The sequence below is a fragment of the Drosophila navojoa genome, chromosome 3 (genome assembly GCF_054131105.1).
Source record: "Drosophila navojoa isolate 15081-1374.11 chromosome 3, UAZ_NAV_1.0, whole genome shotgun sequence".
In the NCBI taxonomy this organism is placed as follows: domain Eukaryota; kingdom Metazoa; phylum Arthropoda; class Insecta; order Diptera; family Drosophilidae; genus Drosophila; species Drosophila navojoa.
Window position 1 is genome coordinate 26587009 of NC_142891.1, and position 26787 is coordinate 26613795.

The 26787-nt window shown below is 40.3% G+C and overlaps 1 long non-coding RNA gene across 1 annotated transcript in view; it reads left to right on the forward strand.

Annotated features, from left to right (window-relative positions):
- The first annotated feature begins 1604 nt into the window (after positions 1-1604).
- Positions 1605-26787, forward strand: part of LOC149091945 (uncharacterized) — a 30572-nt gene continuing 5389 nt past the window's right edge. Inside the window, exon 1 of the long non-coding RNA XR_016196496.1 lies at positions 1605-2172. This is a non-coding gene — a long non-coding RNA (uncharacterized LOC149091945). The remainder of the gene's footprint in view (positions 2173-26787) is intronic.

Sequence of the window (26787 nt, forward strand, 5' to 3'; positions counted from 1 at the left end):
CAAAATTATTGCAACGGCCTTCAGCCCAATGGGTCGGCAGCCCGCGCTCCACGTTCACCACACGCCTGTTCCCTTAGCCAACTTGGGCTGTACACAGTGGGGCAAATATGGTAGACTCGAATGTCAAATTATTATTACTTTTTATTTAGACTTAGAGCGAGTTTTTTTGTAAATAATTGTCGCTAAAATTTTGAAACATACATATACATGTACATGAGTGTAAAAAATATAAATTGAAAAAATTAATTAGAATTATTCATCATATATGTATATTTCGTATTAAGTTTATTTTTCCACTGTTTGCAGAGAAAGCTTTACAGAAAGCTAGGCGTTATAGCTCGGAGAGCTTTTCATTGAGCACAAAAAATGGGGCGGGCAGCGGCTTCGTATCTATGAATATGCATGTGTGTGTTTGTGTGTGTTAGGACATCGTTGGCGTCTTTTTGACTACCGAATATCGTCTTTTTACATGTGCAAAGTATGTAGATGTGAGGTGAGATGAGAGTGAGAGTAAAAGTGAGAGTAAGGGATAGAGATAGAAATAGAGAGAACAATGTGCCGCTCTGAGAGCAGACGCCGCGGTGTCTGTGGGCTTAAGGATGCCTCATGAAGTCTACAGACAGCGGCTGGTATCGAATAGTTAAGATAGGTAAGTACAGAAGTGAAGCGTTTCATGCACTTATATAACAGCTCATGGGGTAGGTCCTATACATCTATTTAACTTTATAACTGCACTGGACTTAATAAATTAATTTAGAAATCGTATATATATTGAGCAACCTGAGTAACGTTTTAACTGTTCTCAGCTTCATTTGTATAATTTAAGAATTCAGTTTTCGTAATATTGTAATCAATTTACTCTGCGTCATTTCCGACAAGTTTTGCAAAAAGTGTGTTGTCCTCATTAAACCCTTTGTTTCGCAAACCAAAGTCATATATTAAGCCATCAACTGTCTATCCTTTCATCTATCATTTATAAGCCCAACTGCCTAAGCGTCAATTCCTTCGATTAGGGACCCTGTAGGACCGCTATAGCTGCCACCTTTGTGTGGCTTACGGGCCCCTTTCTTGCGTTCTTGTTCTCTCCTTTCAAACTCACCCTCTTGCTTGCGTTCGTGCTCACTCTCTCTTTCCTTTGTGAGCTTCCACAACAAAACGCTGGCAACTTTAAACCGGCTTTTTGCAAGATAACAACAACAATGAAAGTGCACAACAACCAAAAAGTGACGCCTAACACACATACACACACAGGGATTCACATGTACACACACACATCAGGTGATGGTGACTCACGCAGACAAACGTCGTCAGCTTGGCTGGCACAGAGCATGAGAGAATCAATGAGAGCACGAAAAAGCTTTGAGAGCGCCATTATGAGAGCGCATCCATGTGAGTCTCTCACTTTCTCTCTCTAGCTCGCTGTCTGCATATCTGCTTGTCTCTCGCTCTGTCTGGCTCAGCTGATGCGTAGCTATCGCTGGCGTCGCTGACTGTTCACGTGGTTTCCCTTCGTTTTTGCTGCTGCTGCTGCTTCAGGCCATGTGCAGTTTCTGTCCACCAAACCTTCGTGCTCACACGCACGCACACACACACACACACACACACACACACAAGCACACAGAGAGAAAGAGAGACTTGTGCTTATTACCGTTTGCAATTTTGTAGGCTTGGACTGCTCGGCAGCGGCCAGCGCGAGCTCAGTTGGGCGACAGACTCTGCAAACGCTAGACACGATACGAGCTGAAACGCACCGAGTGCCAAGCGCTGCAACAGAAATGAGATTGGAAATAAATTTGTGAAAATTAAATGAAATATTGTCCTAAACGACAGCCCAAAGGATTTATCCAACATACACGACACAACCACGACACGATACACTGTGCGAAAAAGTGCGTGATTTGTGCAGCGATTCGCTAGTTCCCCTCGTTTGCTATTTGCATACTAATTACAAACTATGTGCGATTGCAATAACCGAAATAACAACGATTGCAAAAGCTGTAACAACAATAACAACGGCAACAACAACTAGATAAATAACAACAATAAGCAATGCAAAGCAACGTGTTTTTGTTTATGTTCAGATTAAGTTGAGAGCTTTTCATTCGCCAGGGACTTAGCGCAACAACACCAGCAACAACAACAGCAACAACAACAACAAATGTAGCAGCTAAGGTAAGTGAGGCTCATCGATATACCACATTGCATATGAATATCTTACTGGAATGTCCTTAAACACAACAACAACAACAACAACGATAACAAATACAAACATTTCCCCTGCAGCTGCAGCAGCCAATCATCAAGCGGTACAGAGACAGCTTTGGCATTGGCTCCTGATGTTGTTGCAGCTATTCACGATAAATGTCAGGGGCATGTGGGTCCAACAACAATGCGGAGCCACCCAGCCAGTGGATGTCTCAATAGCACAGTTGACTTTCATTCACACGCACACACTCACATTTATTCGACTTTTCCTTTTCATTCCCAATTTGGAATACTGTCTGGAGTTGTAGTTGTTCCCAGGCTCCGGTGAGTCGCGTGCGGCACGAGACTTTTTTCGCCGGCTGCTGGCCGCCAATTAAAGGCAGGATAATTTCGAGGCTCTGGGACACGCATGAATGGCGCTGAGCAGCCCTCGAGCAGTTGCCACAGCAGATCCTCGACACAGCTCGACAGGACATGCAGGCACTTGCATAGGCTGCGTCGCAGCCTTGGGTGATTATGTCCCGTAATTGCGGGGCCCTTGTCGAGAATCTGGGCAAGAAATGCCAAACGCCAAAAACTTTTAATGAGATTTTCAAGTTTTGTTTTAGACTCTCGTTTCGTTTCGTTTTGTTTTGTTGTTTTGCCTTTCATGCGCCTCAATCGAACGCATTTTTTAGCTCGGCTCGGCAGATGGCGAAAACTGCGCGATTTGCATGCTAAATGAAATTAGCCCCGCGGACAGCTACAAGCCAGAGCGAGAGGGAAGAGAGGGAGATAGGGTGAGTAAGTTAGCAGCAGGCAGTTGGTAATGGGGCAACAGTGGATAAGCGCATAATTACCAAGTGCGAGAATCGCGATTTTCGCCCGTTTTCCCCACAGTTTTTCTTTTATTCTTTCGATTTTCTTTCTTTTTTGTACCTGGGCAGTCGCGCGGTGCCAGGAAATCATCTGCTTCCCCATTAAAATTAAAAATTAATGTGCACTATTAGAGAGAGTTCCGGCCCCGAGCCGAGCCCCGAGACGAGCCCCAAGCCCCGAGCTCCGAGCCGCGGTAGTTAAATTTAATTTCAATGCTTGCTTTGCGATTACAATGTCTGGAAGGCCTTGGCCACTCAACCGACGCAGGCTTCTCGCCTCGTGGCAAGCAGTTATCCTTATTAGCCTGGATCAGCATCATCTCCAAGTAACATAATTGTATACCAGAGTGCACGCATGAAGCTGCTGAAACACACATTAAATGCTGCCAATTGCATTACTCTGCATCCGAAATCGACTCAAGTTTCTCCCCGAGTTTATTTCCATTATTAAATTATGCACTTGGGGCAATTTATGTATATTTTATTATACATGCTGTTGGCTTGCAAGGCGGCTAATGCAGCCAGCAGTAGTGAACTGCAGTGCATAGACAATTGAGCTTCTAGCAGAATCTCAGCTCTCAGTTTAACTTAAGTGGACGTTTATAATGAACAAGATTCCTTCTCAATAAGCCAAAAGTTAACAAAAGAGGTTTTAAGGCTCAACACCATATTTTACTCAGATGATTGGGATCCAGCTCTAGGCTGAAGAGCGAGTTCTGGGAAGAGCCAGCTCTTTTATCTAATTCTCTTTTCCAATATATTAGATTTATTGCCATAGTTTTCCAAGTAGGAGACGAGTGCTTTTCGCTTATCTCAATGCTCAATCGCTTTGATGTTGCGAATGGTCATAAATTCCTCAATACTCTAGCGCCATCCATTTGACGCGGCCTGGTGGTCAATGACATGTTCATGTTTGCATAATTTGCTTTGCGACATTCATTGGTATATTTATTTCTTCACTTTATTTTCACATGTTTTGTTTGCTCAAAATCAAACTTAACTATCTCAGCTTCCACTTAGCTCTGACGATCTTTCTCTTCTTCTGCCATTCACTTCTTCAGTCGTCGATATGGTTATGATAGATGTGTATCTACATATACATACATATTGATATTACTCAAATATAAATTTAAAGCTGCCATACATTCATTGACATATTCACACGAGTTTTAAGGAAATTCTCTGTTTGAACATTTTCCCAACGGATTTATCCAAAAATATTAATGATCTAAGTGCTTTTCGTTTGAATTAAGACGCTTAAAGTGCGAGTTTAAATGTTTTGCAGCTTAGCTGCAAAGTGTTTTACCTAATGCAATTCGCACGGCGCGTACGCCTCCTGCTGGGCTGTGAAGCCCCTGCGGCATGTGCGGGAGCATTCATGCAACTTTGGCACGCCTAATGCATTTTAATGGCTCGCAGATGAAGACAGGCGAAAACTAAAATAACTTTGAAAATGTTTGCGCTAAAAATCTCAACCATCGCACAGACAGTGAGCGACAGAGAGAAGAAGCGAGAGTGAGAGAGAGAGAGTGGCAGAGAGAGAGAGAGAGAGAGAGAGAGGCTGGACTAAAAACAGAAACCAAAACAAATTAGTGGAATGTGGAAATGCAGTGTAATGAAATTAAAATTGCATTTCATTTGAGTGGGCGTGCGAGTGGTGCGCGGTGGTGCACCACTGTTTTCTATTGCATACTTCTGTGCGCTTGTCGCTGACGCTATTTTTGGGCTGCGTGCATCAGCACGTCCATGTCCTTGAATTCGCTTAGGGCTGCCTCTGCCACTGGACCAACATAATTTAATGCTGCGAGTGCGGCGAGTGCTGCCCGCTGCACTTGTCAGTTTATTTAGTTGATGCTGCTGCGGTTTCACCTATGCCGGGAGCAACCTGCCAGATGGCCACTGACCACTCAATTGACATCGCGTCGACCTTCGGGGGCAGCGCACAATACAAAACAGGCAAAACACGCGACGCACGCATCAATTACGCGGCACTTTCTTTCAGCGAAAAAGGGAGAGAGAGAGACAAAGAGAGAGAGAGAGATAGACAGAGAAAGAGAGAGGGTGAGCGAGTCACGTCAGCTGCTCTGTTGGTATATCCCACGCGGAGCAGCTCTCATTGCTTCTCTCATCTATATATATGTATGTATATACATATGTATATATATACACATTCGCTCGACGTAAACACGGTTCAATTTAATTGATCCAGCGGCACCAGAGCGAGCGGCACATGGCAAAAGCATATATCAAGCTATCGATCAGCGCGCGCAAGTGGTCCATCGGGGGTTGGTCGCTCGAGAAGGGGGCAGGGTCAGCCGCTCTGTCTCACGATGGCTCTCACAGTGTCTCACGGCTCGCGATCCCCAGATCAATCAATGTGGCAATGTCAACGTCAGCATCGTGCGGCGAATTGCAGCAACATGAATTCTGTGTTCCGCTTCTGCATAATTGGGCCCATTTGAATTTATGATTGGGCGGCCAGTGATTCAATTGACTCAATTGAATTTAACCTGTATCCCATGCCCACCCCACTGTGCAAATTGAATTATGTGTCTCTGTTGATATTGATAAATGGCAATATTGCAATCAAACGATGGGAAATCGTATTGGGAGGCCCCATAAAAAGTGCGTGAAAATCTACCGCCCGCTCGCCACCCCCCTGCTAGCCATAACGCTCTTAATTGACATCAATAACTGCTCAATAATTGTCAATTCGCAGCGCTATACTAAATAAAGATTTATTATGGCATATATGGAAAGCTCAAAATTTTCGACAATTTAAACTAAGTTAATGCGAATACGAATATTTTGCACTGGGTATAAGAATAAGTTTCGAGTGATTTCTTTACTGTATTTTTGTATGTAACAATCTGAGAAACTTTCAGAATTAAATATTTCTATATCGTTGAAACCAACCTTCCTTAATCTTTTGGACAGCAATCCGACTCTGTGTTAAATGAACATTAATATGTTTTGTTCATGCAGAACGCGGAGCTAGAAGGAGAAATCGCTTGGAACTTTTAAGGTATTCTTGGCGGCCTTTGCTCTATGTGGCCAATAAAATATGATCAATTATTGAAGGCGTTTTTGAGCTGATCCGAAGAGCAATTATATAGAATTTGTTGAGGTAAATATTAAAAAAAAAAAGATTACCAGATGTGCCTCTCGAAAATGGAAGACCTGGTATTATGAAGTGTATATTCTGCACATCAATAACAAAACATTGGCTGCAATTAATTATAAGTCAAGCCACTTTGCATAGATCGTTGTTGACTATATTTAATGTAAGTAAACAAAGAAGCTTCATGCAGTATGCAAGAAGCCTTACAAATATTCTCAGATGGCAAAAGAGACTTTCTAGATAATAATATTCCATTTATCTTTTTATGAGTTCGGAATATTTCTAAGCATACAAACTATTTTACATTGGATGTAAAAGAATAAGAGAGTTTCATCAATTTAACTATACCAGAGACTTTTTGTTTGTCTTTAGGTCTATAACCACATAAAATGTATTGTAATATATACATTTTATATCAAATTTTATAGATTTGTTATGGTCATGGTCAGCGCTATTACAGTAAATAGTTTAAATAGTCCAAGATTTGTATAATAATTACATGCCTCAATGACCTCACAGCTTTTTGGCCCACACTCCAGTGACTCTCGCTCTGGGGCATTATGGAATCGTGCGTGGTTATAATTTTGTTAATGTTCCAGCTGTTGTTTACACGTTTTAATGAGCTTGAACTATCGATTCGCATCAAAAGACATCAGAGCGCTATTCGCCTGTGAGTCGTGCCGATAAACAAAAACAAAAACAATTGCTCTGCTCGGAATGCAAAATATTATTATAGCGCAGCAAAATGATATAATATTAACAAAATAAATGCCCCGGCCGTGTCATTTTAAAATATTTATTATAAATATTTGTTGGCTCGCAGCTAATTAACATCAAAATTGCGCCCGACTTCATTAAAATAGCATCAGCGAATGGGGCTCGACATTCCCATGGGTCAATGCATCAATGCATATGGCGGAAAACCTAACGGCCGGAAAAGCTTGTTTTATACTGTGCAAGTTTCCAGCATCACTAATATACAGAAAATCTAATAAACTTAAGTGCCACGCCCACAAGGCCAAGGCACCAGCTAACTCAAATTGTCTATATGAAATCGAAATCAAAGATATTTTTAAGTCGGCGCGTCTGGTACCTTGAGGAGGAGAAGTCATTTAACTTTAATGCCATAATAACAAGTGATCAAGCAAAGCATGAACAAGTGTGGAGCTTAATTGCTCAATGATAGACATTATATATTTACTCGATTGCTAATTGGATAGTCAAGGCAAAAGCTCGCATAATCTTCAAATCAGGATAATGTATTCTATGTCATTTTAAGCTGCATCAGCTGCTTACTAATAATATCAAAAATACATTGTAGATGTTATATAAATGTATGTTACTAAGAAAATTCTCAGTCAAGCCAAATGGATATTCAATTTGTATATTCTTCAATTTACAAAGTTATTTTGTAATATATTTTTATTTTATTGCATAGCTTTTAACATTGCTGTGATTATCATTTATAGGTTTGCATCGAGAACTAAATCTAGAGTCGGAAAACATTTTCGAATCCATTTAAAACAGATGTCAAATAAAACAGGAATTTAGTTTAGAATAACAAACTCCGCTTGGAAGCTGAGTTTGATTCTCCTGGTTCAGTTCCTTTGCATTTTAGGATGCTATTTCATTCGACTCTAAAGCGAACAATACTCCTTCATTAGGTTTTCTTGTCATTAAGTAATGTGTATATTTGCATAGTATGAAATGAACGGTTCAAGTAAACAAAAATTTGCCCAAGTAGCTTAGGGCACGCCCTTATTCTATTACTCTATTACTCTTCGGATTGACCTATTATGCAGAGGATCTAATTTTTGTCACTCTTTGTCTCCAAATTTTTGTGATCCATCGGATTTCTAGAAGATTACTTTAAGTGTCAGCCTCCAAATATTAAAGACAAATGAAAGCCAATATACTCCTTTCACGCTATGCACACGGATATGAAAACAAAAACAAAGAGCAAAAAACAAATGCAAAAACAAAAACGACGTTCTTTGTTTGGAACACACACAGCTTACAACGGACTTACATACCTGATGATATTTATTCTTTTGCGAGTGTAGCTGGAAAGCTCATAAATATTTCAATTAATGTGTTGACTACGTCGGAGGAGTCAGAAGTCAGGAGGCAGAAGGCAGGAGTCGAGAGCCAAAAGGCCGTAATCAGAAATGCGTTCAGGCTGAAACAGTGGCAAATTGTTGTATTTATGTGCAACTTATCCTTCAGGCGCACTCATCGCCGCTCATTTGCTTTCCTCCTTTAATGGCAGTCCCTTTTGTAGTCGACATTGTTGTCGTGCCATGCACGTGGGGCGGGAAGGGTATCCGGGCAAGGTAGAGCGCACTCCTTTCCCATGTACATATTCACTAACTACAGCTTTGGCCTCATCTAATTTCAGACTATGCCACATTTATGTTAGTTTCATTATCGCTCTGATGGAGCCTGGCCAAGTGCTCATATAGGGTATGCTTAAGTCGCGCCTCGGCCCTTGCTGTTGTTATGCTTTGCACACGTTTTGTACAAAATAAATATTGCATACTTTATGGCGCTGGCGCTGGCGCTGGCAGCGGCAGCAACAACAAAGTTGACTTTTCGTCATCGCCGACGGCTTTTGTGTGTGCCCCAAGTATTTCGCCATTTTATGACCCAAAAACAACAACAGCAACAGCAACAGCAACAGCAGCAGCAGCAGCAGCAGCAGCAGCAACAACAATGTTCATTATGTATTGTGCTGAACAAATTTTTGGCAGCCTGTGAATCTGTGAGTCTGTGCGTGTCGCAGCAGCTACATTTGTGTGTGTGTATTTCCCACGATATTTAACATGTGGCATTGATTTTACGGCCTCCGCCAGTTAGCAGCCCAAAGCGATTCGCCACTCAAGTGCCTGCCCCAAATTAATTGCCGGATAGGTGTGAAACAGTCCAGCTCGTCTGATGGGCTCCAGCGAAGGACTAGCACCATTTGTGTGCTCCATAAAGCGAGGAGCGCCAATAAAATGGCATCAAGAAAATTAAAGTAGACGAAGCAGACAGCATCAAAGAAATTGAATATTATCACAATGAAATTGCAATCTATAAATGAATATAGTTCGTGTCATATCTGACAGTTGGGATGCGCATAGCAAAAGCGCCTAAAATCTGGATAAGATAGAACAGTCTCTGATTGCTTGAAAGGTTAAAGCTAGCTATGGAAGTGCTAGGACTACACTGAACAATGGGCTGGAAATTTGAGATAAAGATGTAAATTTATGCTGAGAACACATGTTTGAGCTATAACGAATTTTGCTGAGCTGCCCATCACTGCGAACACGACGACGCCTTTTATTTAAATTTCTTTTCAAGCAGAAATATTCAAATTATTATGACATACTCCCCCACGGTGGGTAATCGGAGTAAGGAGCATAAGTGACTCTCTTACTGGAGCGTCTTGAATGCTGAGAATGCTCATAAGTTAATCAAGAATTTGATGGTAAAGGTCAATACCATTTTGAAGCATCAATGATATACATACATATGTATATGAGATCTATTTCATCTACAATAAATAAGTGAGGATTTTTGCTACTGTCGCCCAGTTATCTGCTAATCAACTTATAATTACATTTTTGTTGTGAAGTAAATCGTTTTGAACCTAAATATGTCGAGTCATTAACAGCTAAGAAAAATCTAAGAACGTCAGCTCTTCACATAAAAAGAGATTAAAATTTTGAAATGATGGTATGTTTTTAATAAAATATGTTAAAATTAATACTTATAACTATAGTTGAAAATTAAATAAACATATTCTCTTGCGTAATAAAATAAAATAAAATTTCTCGCTAGTTTGCATAGCAATGTATACATAAATATACATATATGAATAAAATATAATTATTTAATATGAATATGAACTTATATTAAAAATTGTATTTTTTGTATTCACAAATATATATACAATAAATTTATTACAAATGAAAATGAATGCTTTTATCTTATAAAATATTAAATTTAATAGAATTTTCTTCTTTTCAACGATATATTTAATGTTCACAAAATAGGATTTTATCTGAAAAAAAGAGCATAACATATGCAAAATATACAAAGCATATGCGCCGTCTTTTTTTTTTTTAGTAAAAATAGCTTACAAGGATATTTGTTTATTTATTTAAGAGTTTTTGTAGTCCAATCGAATTAATTGGAAATGCATCAACATGCAATATGTTATGATATTTTCGCTTTAATTTCACCTGATTGCAGTTCTACAATTTGAATGCAACTCTCAGTTGCCATACTTGGAAAATGTTTTACTTTGAAAATTGCCATGAAAAATATTCATTGTAATATTTGAGCTTAAATTTTCCATTAAAAATAATTGCTTGAGTGGATTTAATTTTCAGTTGCTTTGAAAGCATTAAATTTTACATTTGTTTTAAAAATGAAATTCCACAAAATATATACAGCACAATTTAATATTTCTACGAGTGCATTTCGTACAAAGTGTACGAGATTTTCAGTTGGAATACTTGGAAAAAACTTTATTGAATTCTTATTTTAATTCTATGGCTGGTGCTCAGCCCTTGCTGTATGCCCCAAATGAACTCAATGAACGCGACACTCTGTACAGCTGAAAGCAATTAGAGACTCATTTGGTAAACATTTAGGCAATAACAGCGGGTGCCTCCGTTTTAACTGCAACACCATATTATGTAATACCAAAAGAGCATTTTAATTATGCTACTGCGGCAGGGCCTCGATTCGGGTCATTAAATGTTGCAGCCACGCATCTATACTTATATACACCATACATAATTGTATACATATATTTGTTTAAGGGTTAATCTGTCCGTTATATAATTGGCTTTAATTTGAGACTCTTTGGTTTTGCTTACGGACATCGACCGCAAAATACTCGAAGTAGCTGGCAATCAATCATGCGGTTCAGTCTTATATTTTGCTGTATGTATGTAAAACAACCGTAATTAAAACCCAATCGTATTAAATAAGGCGCACAAATTGGTCGGCTTTGCGTAAAGTACCCCGAAGGCAGCTTAAAGCGTTTTAAAACGTTCCAAAAGAAATTTAAATTGCTGCTCCGATAAGTGTAAGAGGCAGCAGCGCAAGAGTAATACAATGAAAAGCTCTTAGGTTAAATGGGGGAAAAAAAATCACGTCGAAGATGGAGGCAAACAGAAGAAACAAAATGGGCCAAAATGAATGCCAATATTTTCAGGCAAGTCTCTGGGTAAAACAAATTGTGGCCTAACTCAGGAGCCAAGCTACGAAATAGGCAAACAAAAGATAAAAGATAAAAATAAAGTTCAGGTTGGCTGAATACCCTGTAACAGGTGTGAGAAATTCATTGCTGAATGATAAAATTCTTGTGATATGGATATTGAGCCAATTTACTACCAGAAAACTATCAATCAGAGCCTCCCAGGAGATATATGCAGTTATTCAGCTTCCAATCATATCCTTCACTTCATATACCTAAAGTCAATTCATCATTAAAGCCAAACCCCAACCACACACTATCTCCTTTATGAAGCAAATTGTAAGCAAATTGTGTTTATTGCGTTTGCATATTCGAAGTTTCCGCTTCAACTCTTTCGATTTTCGACAAGATCTAGATTACTCTGACCTTGGTCGGCGTCATTAACATTGCGTATACGCCATGTGAGTGCGAAGAGTTTTTAATTGCTATTTACACATTTTCTGCATGATTTGTCAATTTTAATGAGCGCTAAGTGCGTAGCAAATACCGACAGAGAAGAAGCCGATGCCAGGACCAGGACTTGTTCGGCTGCCCAAGCAGATGGCCTGAAGCCAAGGGCGAAACGCAATTGCCTGACGTTGAGTGAACTTCCTGCTACGTCTCTGACCAGCTCAACAAGCCACACACAGTCTCACACAGAGAAACCAAAGCACTCACACACACTAATTCACATACTCTCACGCACAGTGAGGCCTCTGCGCGTTGTCGAAATTGAATTCGCTCATGATTGATTGCGCATACGCCCTGTGCGCCGTTGCCCGTTGCCTGTTGCCCGTTACCCAGGCCCCTCGTCTACGCGCTGGAATGTAGGCAACACTTTTTGAGTGCCGATGCTATTCGATTTTGCTACCAACATTCAATAGAACACAACTCGCTTACATTTTGTTTCAGTTTCAATTTATCAGAGCTCTCTCACCGCTTCGAAATATGGACACAGCGCATTATTTTCGTGGCTCAGTGGCATCCCATATTTATTGGGAGCTCGGAACCTGTCCTCGTGCTGGATAAAACTGTATCGAGAGCATGTATTGAACCTTCATTGGATTATGTTTATGCTTGGAGGGCTGTGGCCTGAACTTAGTTTGATGCTGTTGGCGTTATGCGCGAGCAGCAGCAGAGACAGCACCGATTCACTGACACCCAGACTGACAGACTGATAGACTGACGGACGAGCGGACAGACTGACAGACTGACGGGATGGCTGGCTGACTGACAGTATTGGATTTTTGATAAGCTCTGCCTGTTGCTTTTGCTAATTTAATTAATTCAATGTGTATTTCAATGGTGGCAACGAATTTGAATGCCATTCGAGCGATGTGAGAGGCGAATTGTGTTTGTAGAGCGTGCGAAGCAATGTTGAAGCAATGCGGGTTATCCCAAGAATTTTAATCAATTCAAAATCCCTCTAATGTTACACTCGAAATGCTTAAATTCTTTCAAATTGTATTATTCAAGCGTGAATTGAGCTTAAAGCTTAGTTTTTAGAATTAATGCAACGCAGAATCAACAATCCCTGTTGGCGCGATATACATAATATCTACATATGTATATGTAAGTATATAGGTAGAGTTTCTCTCTCATAATATGAATATATTCATATTTTACTGGTATACACTTATTGTTGTTAACCGCGTTGCCTTAGTTAAACAGTTTTCAGCAACTGCTATAGGCTTATAGGGTTTATACGGCGTAAAGTCTCTTTTATAAAAATCTTGCATATTAATATGAAAGGACCTTCCCTTCCAGTGTTGATTGACAGTGTTGTTGATACAATCAATGACTTAATACATATAGATGAGAAAGAAGGATACGTGGTCCATAGCCCAAGAAGTACATATATTTTAAGATATTTATTGGGGGTCTCCTATGGCTCGCGCCTCAAGATCTCCTCAAAATCTTTAAACAAATATATGAAGTCTTTTTTAATGGAGCACATCAAATTTAACCAATTGAGCATTAACATTTTTATGATGACTTTTTATGCAAACCTAACTCTGTAAAGTTACCATTATATTTAAAAGCTTTAAATAAAAAGAGGTTCCATTAAATGCTAACAAATTAAAGTCAACTCAAGTTGATTAAAGAGTAGACACGTCTGGTTATTTTATGAATAAACAATTTAAATTGTTAACTTTTTATTTACTTTTACAGTCTAGTGTCCTGCTACCTTCTTTATTCTAAACAGAAATAAATTAAATACAATTTATATCATGGGAAAGTTGCATTTTAAATTCTCAAACTGCTGCACAATTTCTCTAATTCAGTCTATGATTCTATTATATTCACATGTATGTAGCTGCCGCCTTAAATTTATGTTTATTAATAAAAGTATAAATATCTCGATTTATTCTATTCTCTGACATTTTTTTTGCTCTGCATAGTTTGTCCGCAGCCAAGACCCATAAAATGTGAATTTTTTTAGCTCTGTAAATTTCACAATTTTTTTTTTTCAGGCACTTAGCATATAAATCCTCACGCACAATTGTTTTAAAGCATTTTATTTAATAGTTTGTGTGTTTGCAAATGCTTTTTTAGCTTCGCTCTTTCCGGCTGCCGCTGCTGCTGCCGCTGCTGCTGCTGACTACAAATCTTTTTAAGTGTGAAAATTTCGTGCGACATTTTATCATGTTTTTTACGACGAGCTTGTATAACAATTTGCAGGCAAATACAATTTGCCACAGCGCTCTCGAGTCTTGTCCCCAGACGTGTGGGCGTAACCAGTTCCAGTGTCAGTTCCACTTGAGCCCCCATTGGGGCCTCGAAAGTCAAGCTGTAAGCCCCAGGGACGAGTTGTGTCAATTTTTGTTAAATTGTTTTGCAAACATGCGACAGAATGTTCCTAAATGGAGAATCAACTACTATATGCAGACGTTAGCTGCCCGGAATCAATATATGTGCCAAAATGTGCCTTGTGGGCGGGGCGTGTTGGGCATCTAAGTAAATAACATGGATGCATAAACCATGAATGTGTATCGTTCGATTCGTGCCGCACTAAATCATAGCCCCACCTACGGCCACTTCTGCCCCTGCTGCTGCTGCTGCTGCTCCTTCTCCTGCTGCTACTGCTGCTGCCATAATCGTTGTCAGTGCCAGTTGCAATTGCGAGAGCATTTAAATTGCATTTTCAATTGACTGTCGCAACGCAAAAAGTTTTCAGCTGAATCTGCCAGAAGCCATGTGTCTAACAGTGTCTGTGTGCTTGGATACGCTATGATGGCCTGAACTCTGGCAACTTCTACCAGAAATAGCCACTGAAATCAATTTGCCAAATTTTATTGCCATCATTTCTCAAGGGAGCGCACATTATGCAGATAGAAAACACATTTGGCTGCAACCAAATACGAGTTGTTACATAATGACGATGTGACAAATGGCTCGACTTGGATGAAAACTAAATTGCAATTAGTCAAATTAATTGCCATTCGTACTCATGGCAGTCCTCGCTTAGGTGAGCTCGGGCAAATAAAAACGAAATCAGCTCGATTTGAATGATATTTTCTTTTGGATTGGAGCCAAACGCAACAAATCTCCTGGCCCAGATGCCATCTAATCTGCCATCCCCACCCGCCGCCCCGACTTGGGCGAACAATCACTTATTCGGGGACTGCTGATATTGCGGTGGGATATCCTGTTTTTGGCACTGCAAATAATTGCCCCAAAGCACAAGGGACAAAACAGAATGAAGAGAAAAAACAAAAACAATCAATTTTCAGCTTATAAATATTAAATGAACTAAGAGATAGAGAGAGAGAGAGTTGTGTGTGTGTGAGAGAGAGAGAGAGAAAACTGTCTCTCGCAGCTTCCGTTTTAATGAGTCTCGTATTGTTCTAGCTCTGAGCTCCCAAAATAAAATTGTCTCTCTTTATATGGCTATAAATAAATACAGGATATCTTTAGCTGGCTCATGGAAATAGTGCACTGTTTATGCGTTACGGTTGCACGGGTCGAGGCCCAGCACTTCTGTCTGTCTGTCTGCCTGTCTGTTTAGCACGAGTGCACTTTGGGGGCTTTGGGGTCTGAGTGCAGCCACTTGAGTAGTCCGGGCTCGAGTCCAAGCAGCGCCTTCGCCTGTGACTGTTGCCATTGACGAGTGACGCTTGTTTGAATTTAATTTATTGTCTTGGTAGAGCAACTGTTTGCTTTTTATGCTGTCCCGCTGTCCCGCTGACTCGCTGGCTCACTGGCCTCGCGTCGCGCCTGTTTGTCTGCTCAAGTGTCACAACAATGTCTCAGTTTTTATTGCCAAAAATGTTTTGCGCACTTATTTGCGCTAATTTAATTTCTTGTGTAATTTCATTTTTATGTAGTCAACTAGCGGCAGTCGCTCGCCGGCTGCCTTGAAACTGAGACAGCGGCTCTTGTTTGCCTTGAGGCGAACTTTGTCAACAGCTCCGCGCACAGCACTGAAAACTGCTGCTCTTGCGAAAAAGGACACACGCCCCAAACGGCAAAGCGACGCGTCGCCCGCCCAGCACAGGCGAGCCACCATTATGAGCACGAGCTCTGGGCTTTGTGTTTTCTGCTCGCTGCTCGCTGCTCGCTGCTCGCTGTTCACAGTGTCACTTTTACGAATTTTATATGTACAAAAGTTCTTCATGTATATACAGACACCCACCCACATACACTCACGTCCGCCGGCTCAAGTGGCTGGAGGCTCTTGTGCCTAAGGTCAAGCGGCTTTGTCATCTGCCGCTGTCTACTTTCAGGCGCATTTTTCGCCGTTCATTCCAGCAAGTAAATAAATTTTAGACACACACTCACACACCTATACACATACACACACATACGCATACTAACGCGTCTGATGGCGCCTGCAGGCGACGGCCCAGCCACTTAACATAATTCACACGAATGTCGCTAGATGGCGCCACTGCCAAAATGCAGCCGAGCCGCCTACTTGTGTCCACGACTGTCAGAGCATCGTCTTCTCTCCTCTGTGGCACTTCCGGTGTGCATTTCTAGCCCCATTTGGATGAAATTGATGCTCACACCCTTGCCAGCTGCCTGCCCCAATGCATCCGAATAAGCAAACTTTCAGTGACCGTAATGCTAATGGCTGTTGTAATAACAATTACAGCTGCCATTTCGACATTGCGACGTCCATTTGTATGTCATTGGTATTGGTCCTTTTTATAGGATATGCGAAATCACTTTTATATGTATACGAAGAAAACAAAATCGAGTTATATATATCAGATTAATTGATGCTTTAGAACTATCTGAAGCTCAATCTTAAGTCGAAATCAATATTCCACTTAATAAAGAAATAGTATTATGCCAATATGCAATCAACATTAAATGAATAAATAAAAATTTTCACTATATTATCATACTATATATTATATTATATTATTTGTTTACATACATATATGTATTAGCATATGTTTATTAGTTACAGAATTATTTGACACTTGTAGTAGCATCAATCTCAGAGGTTGTCTCACGTGTTTTATTTATACATTTCAATTTTCTGTTAAATTAATAGAGACGCAATTAAGTTTTATATATTCTTTGTATTCACTGATATTCGTTGATATTTAAGAACAAATATCAGTTCAAATCGTATATTATAAATTGACCAGCTGGTAATCAAAAGGAAATCTAAATCGAATTTAAATTGTCGTCACATTGTTTATTGCGAAAATAATCCAAGTCATGAAAACCATGACTTTTCACTTTAGATATTTGCAACTAATATATATTTAGTTTATTCGCAAATCACTTTCAAAGTTCTTTGCAAAAGTGAAACGCATTCTGGCACTACATTGAGCTAAGGTGAAAACTTTGGGATCGGCTTGACAGTCGTCTTTTAAGTTTATAAAACAGTCAAGCGTGGCTGTTTAGGTTGTGGAACCTGGGCTACCATTTTAAATAATACCAGATATATAACATGGAGAAGAAAATATCCATACAAAAGATACCAATATGTATGTTCCTATTAACTTATTCAGCATAACTTCCGTGGAATTCAAGTAACTAATATTACGCTACATTATATCCAACTAAGGCTGATGTCAGCGTGGCCGCGATAAGCGATGCGATAGACAATATTGAGCGACAATTGCTTAAAACATGTAAGAGCGCACGCGGAGCGAGAAGATAGCCAAGGCGAAAAGTTAAGTGAGTTGCGAGAAAGCATTCCTGAATCACTTTCTCGCTTTGTCGCATGATAAAGCTTTTCTGGTACGTGTGTATTTGTTGCGAGCTGAGCTTAAACAACCGTTGGTTAGTAGAAGTGCAATGGCTACAATTTGAATGCTCGCCATGTTTCTCTTTTTGCGGGTAGCTTCCACTCTGTCATGTCATCGCTTCGAAGATCGCTGCGATTATTATCGCTTATAGCAGTGCATCGCTTATCGCGGCCACTCCGACATTGACATAATCCAAATGATTCCTATTCAATTGGCAACTAATATAATATTAGCTGTAAGCCAAATGATTTCCTACTAATCTGTAAATAATTATATATAATGCAATAAAACTATAATTTTTTTTAGTTTTCGAATAACTGAATTTGTTAGGTAGATTTGGAGTGACCTCACCCGCTGCATAATCCAGTAGAATAGTATGTTCGTAGTTGGGAATTAGCGAATGTTTCGAATTTTAATGACTAAAATAGAATTTCAAAAGCTTGCAAATTTAGTTGCACTCATTTGAAAGCTAGTTGGCTTAAAATTTTAGTTTCGGCCACGTCAGCTTCTAAGCTCATGCTTATTTTAGACAACACACAAAGTGTTCGATGCTCATATTCTCGACTCGCTGGCAATGCGAAAGTTTAAGCACAGTTCAAATAATTGCCTCGGCGCTCTGGGGGCCAACGTGAAAGGCAAATGGCTTAAAAGACAGACAGAGAGAGAGAGAGAGTGAGAGAGAGTGGGGAAGCACGAGAGAAACTGAATCAGAGACACGAAGAGGCGAGAGGCGAGTAGGCGAAGCAGCTTACAGATAGGACACCTACACGCTGCAGTTGTGAGCAATGCTTACATTAACATGCAAAAACGCAGCTACCCACAGTCTGGACAGGGCAAGGGTAGGTGAGGGCAGGGTGTGATCGGCCCACACAGCTGCACATGCGATAAAAGTTTGCCCAGTTTTCGTTTATTATTTTCACATGCGATGGCCGCGCTGCATTTTGGCAAGCGCTCAAAACTATGCAGCGGCAAACACGTTGCTGGCTAACAGCATATAGCAGGAATGTGCCCTTAGCCATGTACATGCGTGTATGTGTGTGTGTGTGCCAAGTTCTGCGTCAGATTTTGGCTACGCTGCTTAAATAGGAAACTTGCAACTTAATCTTGGCAGCCCAGTTGTCGCCAGCCAAGCCGCATTGCAGTAACTTAATTAAAAGGTCTTGTTGACACACACACACACACACACACATACAGTTGAGTGTAAGCATACAAATACATTCGCACATAGTCGGCCAAAGAGTAAGTCAAAAGTCAGCACGCATAAAGATCACGCGACTCACTCGCGTCAAAAGCAGGTGTGGGCGGCTTCTCAAGTGGGCGTGTACCATAGAAATTTCATCCGGACTCCAAGACTCTCTGACGGAATCCATTACACACATACGCATACTCACACACATACGCATGGCATACATTTGAGACCCAAAACGGAAATGCCTTTCGCAAAAAGGCAGCTAACAAAATGGCGACCGACATCTACAGCAACAACAACAACAACAGCAACAACAATAAGCTGCATACTTTCGCTTTTTCGTTTGTATTTTCTCTTTAGTATGTTGATGTGTGTGTGTGTGTGTGTGTGTGTCAAGCAGTGCTTTGATTTTCGTTATAGTTTTCATCTCAATACTCTAGCAGCTTGTGTAAGGAAATGTGTTCAGTTTGTGGCATGTCCGCTTGCACCATAGCGATTTCATTATTTATATTATTTTTTCTATATTACAAAGTTTTTAGCAGGTGTTAAAGTTCGCTCCATTACCAATTACATATATCTATGAAAATTAGTCAAATATTATCAACTTAGAACTAAGTGAAGCATCAAAAACAAATTTAATAGCCAAATGTCTCTGTATTCAGTTCTTTTTCTATAAATTTGTTTCGATTCCATATTATCTCTAACCCTTGAAATAATAATAATAATAAAAATAAAAGAAATAATCCCTTCAAAAAGTAAATTAGATATTCGTTATAATGCGGGTTGCTTGATAAATATATTTCCAAGCTGTAAAATTTGCACGTACTTGTGAGCTTCATTAATATTTTACAAAACTGTAAACGCAAACACAGCTAGCACTTAATAAATACATAGGTCTGTCTTACTGACTTACTGTCCACTTTACCACAAAGTAATTTTCATTGCTATAATTCGACAGTTGCACGGAAGCCTGTCAGAGAACCCTATTCATAAATAAAAGCTCTGTTCAGTGAGCTGGAGGAGACAGTAGAGCGGACATGTACATTATTTAAGGGAGGAGCTATGTGGCTAATGTGCCCAAGTTCAGTTTTGAAAATGTCTTGATTATAAGTTAAGGAAGTCGAGAAACTATGTCCACATTTAATTCAATAAAATGAATTGAAAAGTTTAAAATGAATCTAGCTAAAATACAATAATATATGTATTGATGATGAAATTTGTATTGTAAATTGATCATTGAATTAATATTTTTAAACTAAAGATATTGTATGTGAGAAGAGCTTTTACTAAGTTTAATCAAAATAATGTAAATATTGGGGCAGCTCAAAAAACATTCCCCGATATAGTGAACAAGCTTTCAGTCTCCTTTAGAGATGTACATTACTATTGTTAGGTTAAATTGAATTTAAGTCCCGTCTTGTCAGTCTGCTTTTAACACACATAAATAAGCTAGGCAAAACTTTATTGTTTGTTGTTTAGGATACGAAGGACTCTTCTAGAGCTTGACTGAAGAAGAGCAACAAGGCAACGATATATACATATGTAGATGAAATGAATACATATATATTGCATTTGTTATATACTGTTATCGGTTTTGTAGAACCTATTCAGCTTATATGAAGCCATTAATAGCTCAGCAGGTGAAATACATGGTCTGATCCCAGTTCTTTGTAGTGAAATTAACATTCATCTTGCTTAGCATTTAAAGTCTCACATGGAGGCAATGGGCCATTAAGGAAAACATGTCTTTAAGAGTATTCAATTTGCGGCACTTCAAGCTTAGCTGTTCTTTATTGTGTTTTCTTATAATTTGCCTTTTTTATTGTCCTATTTGGGCATTTGCTGTGCTGCGGCTGCGGCTGCGGCTGCTGCGGCGCAAGAATTCCTTTTATTTTGCAAATTATGGCCAAGAACAGCAGCAAGAGCAGCTAGCGCCACAGCAAATGATGTTTATGGCCCGCCATTTTGGCCACTGGACGCCATTTTATGCAATTTCTTTTGTCGCATCCAAGTCGCTGGCTTTGGAGCTGGAGCTGGAGCTGGCGCTGCTGTCGCTCCGTGGCCAGAGTCTTCCAAATGCCACCCAATGATTTAGTGCTTATGGCAAGTTTATAAATTAAATTTAATGAAGCAGCAAGTCAAACTATTACCCAGTACTTTCGAGTGGCCCCATTGTCCTGGCCATTGATTATTACACGGCCTTAGTGTGTGTGAAATTTGATTTAGTTGGCAGAGCGGGGGCGGCCTTTCCATTGCAAAATCTAAAGTCTAAGGTTGGCCTTGCTCGGGCGCAAGTTTAATTGGCTGCTGTGCAAGCATTGACGCTTCGGCAGATAAAGCCATTCGAGAACGTATGACTGGCATTATGCAATAACAATAAAAGAGTATCAGCAACGGCATCGCAAACTCAGTTGGTCCACACAAATGTCGCACACGCATCAATTACGACTGAACCAGCCGCCCACCCACAAGGACCAACCAAAAAGTAATTATCGACAACTTGCGCCAACGAAGCCCCGAATGCCCAAACAACAAAATGTTTTAAAATTCAATGGGCATACAAACACACAAACACACAAACACGCACGCACAAACACATGCACGCACACAGGCATAGTCGCATACCAACAATAACAGCAGCAACAACAATAGAACGCCTGAGCTTATGCAACATAATCCTAGTTTATGACAGTTCGTAGATGGAGAAGCCCCATCTATGTGTGTGTGTGTGTGTGTGTGTGTGTGTGTGTGTGTGGGTGAGAGTTCTTATGCCCTTTTGAAACCAGCAGATGCTCAACCAACTGTACAAACACACTAACAACACTTACAGATACACACACACACACACACATACGCATTCTTACTCCATAAAGACACTCAAAAGACAGTGGTTCAAGCTAGCTAGAAAATGCCACCAAATCATCTCCCATGCGCCTAATTGAGCCCAGCCAACATGTGCTCAATCAATTGTAGTGCTCGTGCTTTATATTCTATGTTCTTTGATTAAAGAGAGTAGAGGCGGCCTCAGCGGGATATGCGCGCCTTGCGACACTGTGCAATCAACGGCCTCACATACATGTGTATCTACATAGATTATTTGAAAATTCCTATAGCTTTGATAAGTGTCATCAGCACAATGGATACCCCGAGATGTGGGAGAGCCACACAATCGGCGAGTCCTTTGTGCAGGAGCCATAATTGAAGGTTTCTTTAGATTGCTCCAAAATTTCGGCAGTGGGTATTGACAAACCATATGAGAGAGCATCTACATACATACATATGTATATGCCTGGCAGATGAGATCTAGATTGCATCGGCAATTAAAGTATAAATATTTGCCAATTGTGAACCGAGAGTAGCAGCAGCAGCAGCGGGTTTCCTTTTTTATGACACTTCCAGCAAAAGTTTTGAGTGCAAGGTCAAAAGTGTTGAGGGTTCTCAGAAGCAAGCAAAAATTACTGGCCCATCATGCAAATATACGGGCTCAACATGGCGTGCATTGTGGGTGAAGGCCTCAACTAGCCGTTGACAGTTGTCATCGGATTCTCTGTGCTCTCTGTGCCCTAGCCCTGGTCCTGGTCCTGGTCCCGGTCCTGGCAGCTGCCATGATAAGGGAAGACGCATTTGGGCGCCTCTTCAAATGCATAACGCTAAAAGTGCGACATGTGTTAAACTGGCCAACCCTGTTCCATTCGGCATGCAGGGTATACGTGTGCACAGCTCACTTAAGGCTCCTTCTACACGGCAGAATCTGTGCAGATTTAACCAATTGATTGTTGTTCCTTTTAACATGTTTTATAGCACAACAGAGACAGAAAATAGTGCGCGAGAGAGAGAGAGAGAGATAGCAATGGGGAGATAAACACAAAAATCGTATAGCAATTCGCTTTTGTCTCTGGGGTGTCTGCCTTCTGTCAGCCGCTGCCTTTTATTTATTCGTTCGGTTTTCTTTTTCGCCTTCTTCTTTTTTTGTAACTATTCATCCATGATTTTCATCCATCCATGATTTCGAGCTTCCGCTCATTGGACAAGGACGAGCTGTCGTCTGGCTGCTCGATTGTTTATCCTGTCCGGCGCTCGATATGGATATGGCTAGTTAAGCTTTGATAGCCGCACCGAAATTGATGTTGGCCATTAAATGCAGCAAAGGCACTTGAGTCGCGTGGGCGTGGACCGAGGGACACTCGCCTGGCGCTCTCTAGGCAAGAGCCAAACACGAATCGCGGCATCAACAGTTGTGGATTGCGGCATGTCAATAACCTCGTTCGATAGGCCCACTTGGTCTCTTTTGACGCAAAGTCGACAGCCCCATTATTAATGCCCGACTTAGACGACTGCCAATGCGATTTTCCGGCACACTTCGCATTTTTAATTGCACCCTAATCATAGACTGCAGCAGAATGCAAAGGAGGCCAACTGCTGACAGGGCTCACACAATACTTCCAGCGAATTTCAGGCCGACATTTCTGTTCGCTGTCATACAATTACATATACATAGATAAATTTAATTATTTGACCATGGCTTCGTGGCTCTCCCTCTTTAGTTGTATGCAAATAAATTAAAAGATCCTTCTCAATGGGGTCGTAAATATTTAAGGCCAGCTGTTACTTTAACAATAAACATTGTGAAATAAATAATGTTCGCTCAGAGACGTGAGAGGCGAGCCACATATCGCACCTGAAATATTTCATTTAAAATAATAAACAGCTCAGCATGAAACAAATGCCAATTGAATTTTTAACTCGAATAATGTTAATTGATTCTCGTTTTCATACATATTCTCCTATAAATACATGCTCGATTGCTGGCAATGCGAAACAAATGTGTTTATATAGAGACTCGTTACGTGGAATATTTTTTGCCAGATTGCAACGGTCTGAAATGTCGACTATCTGAGTTGTATTTACATAATTAAGTATACAGGCGGTAAACGATAATAACAGTAATTCGCAAAATGTTTCGAATAATGCATCAGTTTGTGAGGAATTGTAAAGAGCTCCTCGTTGATTCGTAATAAATATTTGAAACAATGTTATTTTTACTCATAAATTATAGTTTCATGTTGACTGCAATCCAATTTGAAGTCGAGCTGCTATTACGCAGTCAATCTTTAATATATTATATCAGTACATTAAAAAAATATATATCACCACGTCATTTCTTTCCGTTGGATGGAAATATCAGACCCATCGAATGGCCACAAAACTTACCATATATACAGATTTCATTGCTTTAATGATTTCAGTCTGAGAAGTCGAGTAATAAAAATATAAAACGAAGGAGAACCTCTGTATGAAGCCTGTGTCAAGGTGCAACCAAAGTTTAGCTTGAGTAGAAGTCAGTGAGTTAATCATTCCGGGCAAACACTTTCTTGCACAAAGATTAAATATGCTTTTGCATTTCGTCTCTTAAAATTGGTAACTCAAGCACAAAACTCAAAAGGAGGTCACATTAAGCCAAGCGGAAATATCAGATATTTCCACACATTTAAAAGATGTCGGCAAGCGCGTATGTGTAGCTTGTAAATATTTAAAAATATTCTCGAATGGATAAATCTTATTCATGTCTATGCTTCCGTGCATCTTTATAAGCTAGTAAGTTGTGAATGTCTTTTGGATTTATTTGATGCCTTTAGTCGTGCCTTCCGCTTCTTGGAATTCAGTCATAAAAGAGTTTGACAGATGTCATACTGTGAAAACTTAAAAACTTTTCCACGAAGCTCTGACAATCCCTTCATTCTGTCTCCCATTCGCACAGTTATCCTCGAGCAGGCAGCAAAAAACAAAAAGCCAAAATGTTGCTAAATTTTTTTGGCTCACGCTAAATTTTCTTGGACTGAATGTTCGCCAAACTGTCATAGAGTGGAAATAGAGACGACAAGTGGGCACAGAACGGGGTGGCGGGAGGCAGGAGACAGGAGGCGCTAGGCGGCAGGAGGAGTTCAGTCGAGTGCTGCCTTTGTGGCTGCTCACCAAGGCAGCAAAAACCAGTCTCCATTCTCTTTCTCTCATAACCGCACTGCCCGGCCACGCCCCGACCCCGCTCACTATCCACTCACCTGCACATTGCGCCTTAATTGCGGTCAGCCTGGTTACGTCTTTGTCTCCGGCCAAACGGCAAGAGGAGAAATCTAAAAACTCGGCAAACAAATTTCACTGCATACTTTTAGGCGCTCGCAGTGCTTCAGGCAAATATTTTCCACGTGAATTCTATGCAGGTAGTTCTCGGTGTTGTGTTCAGGTATTTCCCTTTAGATATTTGTTATACTTTATTTTGTTTCGGCTTGTTTGGTTTTGTTTTGTGGTCTCGTTTTGCTCTCTTGTTCTGCACGCTGTGGCGTGCGTTGTTCTGTTTTTTATTTCGTTCGCTTTTTATTTGTTTTTCTCATGTCTTTTGTTTTTATTGTTATTTTTTCCTCTGCTGCTTGCAGCTTCAGTTTTTCGCTTCAGCTTGTTTGCATTTTCAACTAACATATTGATTCGCTGCCACTGCGACGCCGACACCGACACCGACGTCAACGTCGACGTCGACTGCAACATCAACGCATTCTGTCCATTTGTCGTCCTCAGTTCATATGCTCGTCCGCTTTGCTTATGGTTTTTGCTAGCTACCGCTTTTGTGTGCTCTCTCTCTTTCCCTTTGCTGTTCATGTAATTCCAATGCACAGTGATTCCAGCTTGATAGTTAGCTGTGAAAAAAGAAGCACTAAAAATGTTTATAAACCTTGTGAAACTTTTTATTGCAGCATTTTATTTCCAATTACAGCTCCTGAAATATTCCTATTTAAACATTCTGCAATTCATATTTCATAGTAATCCTTGCAGCAGCTGCTGCTGTGCCACTGTGCGCTGCGACATACGGACGACGGCTCTGATTTTTCATTAAAATCGCTTTTCATATGCATTGATGGTTTTTTGCTTTTAATAACTGCACACGAACACGATTGCGTGCTACCGCATTGCCACATTTTGAATTTTAAACAGCTTCGACTTTCGTTGTTGTTGCATTGGCAGTTTTATCTGAATTTCGATGCGATGCGTCGAAAGTCGTTTATAATTGGCATAGTGTGGCAAAGCGATACGGCGCACGTTGCGTATGCGTAATTTTCAGCATTTGCAGCTCATTATCTGAGACAGAAGCTGTATGAATCTGCAATTAAGTATTAAATTTCGAACCGAAATGCGCATAAATCATAGACTACACACACACACACACACATACACAGATATGTATATGTATTACCTATAAATTAGCATATGCTCAGATGTTGCCCGGTTGCTGGGGCAACCACTTAATTGAACTTAAAGCATCTGCTTCTGATGCTAATGACGACGGCAATAATTATCATGATGACGATGACGATGGTGATGATGATGATGGTGATGACGATGTGGACGCTGCTGTTGGTGCAACTGCCGCAACATTTAAGTGATTTATGAGGGTCAAACAGACATACACACACACACACACACACACACACACAGCGCACACACACAGTCAAAGTCAAACACACGCTCTCTGGCTGATATATGTAAGAGAGCTCGCGCTCAGTGCTTTTTTTAAGTTCATGCTTTGTTTGCCCATATATCAGATACATTCGTGTGTACACACGATGCACGTGAATGATTTTTCAAGAATGTCAACAGCTGACAACGAACGTTCGATAAAGTCCGTTGAATGCAGACGTATTCAAGATGAATAGACGAATTGCGCATAGACAAACTATTGCGAAGCATAAGGAAATATACCCAATCATTATAATCAATATTTTACATTTACTTTGCTAACAAGATTATTAAACACAAGTAAATAGATTATGTCAAAGAGCATCGATGGGAGGCATTGCAACTTTGATTAGTTGCATAGTCAGTCCAGTCAGTCCAGTCAGTCCAATCAGTCCAGAGCATGCAACCTTAGCAATTGTCAGCGGCAAATGCAAGACCGCAGACCGCAGCGTGTGCGCGTTGCAAAT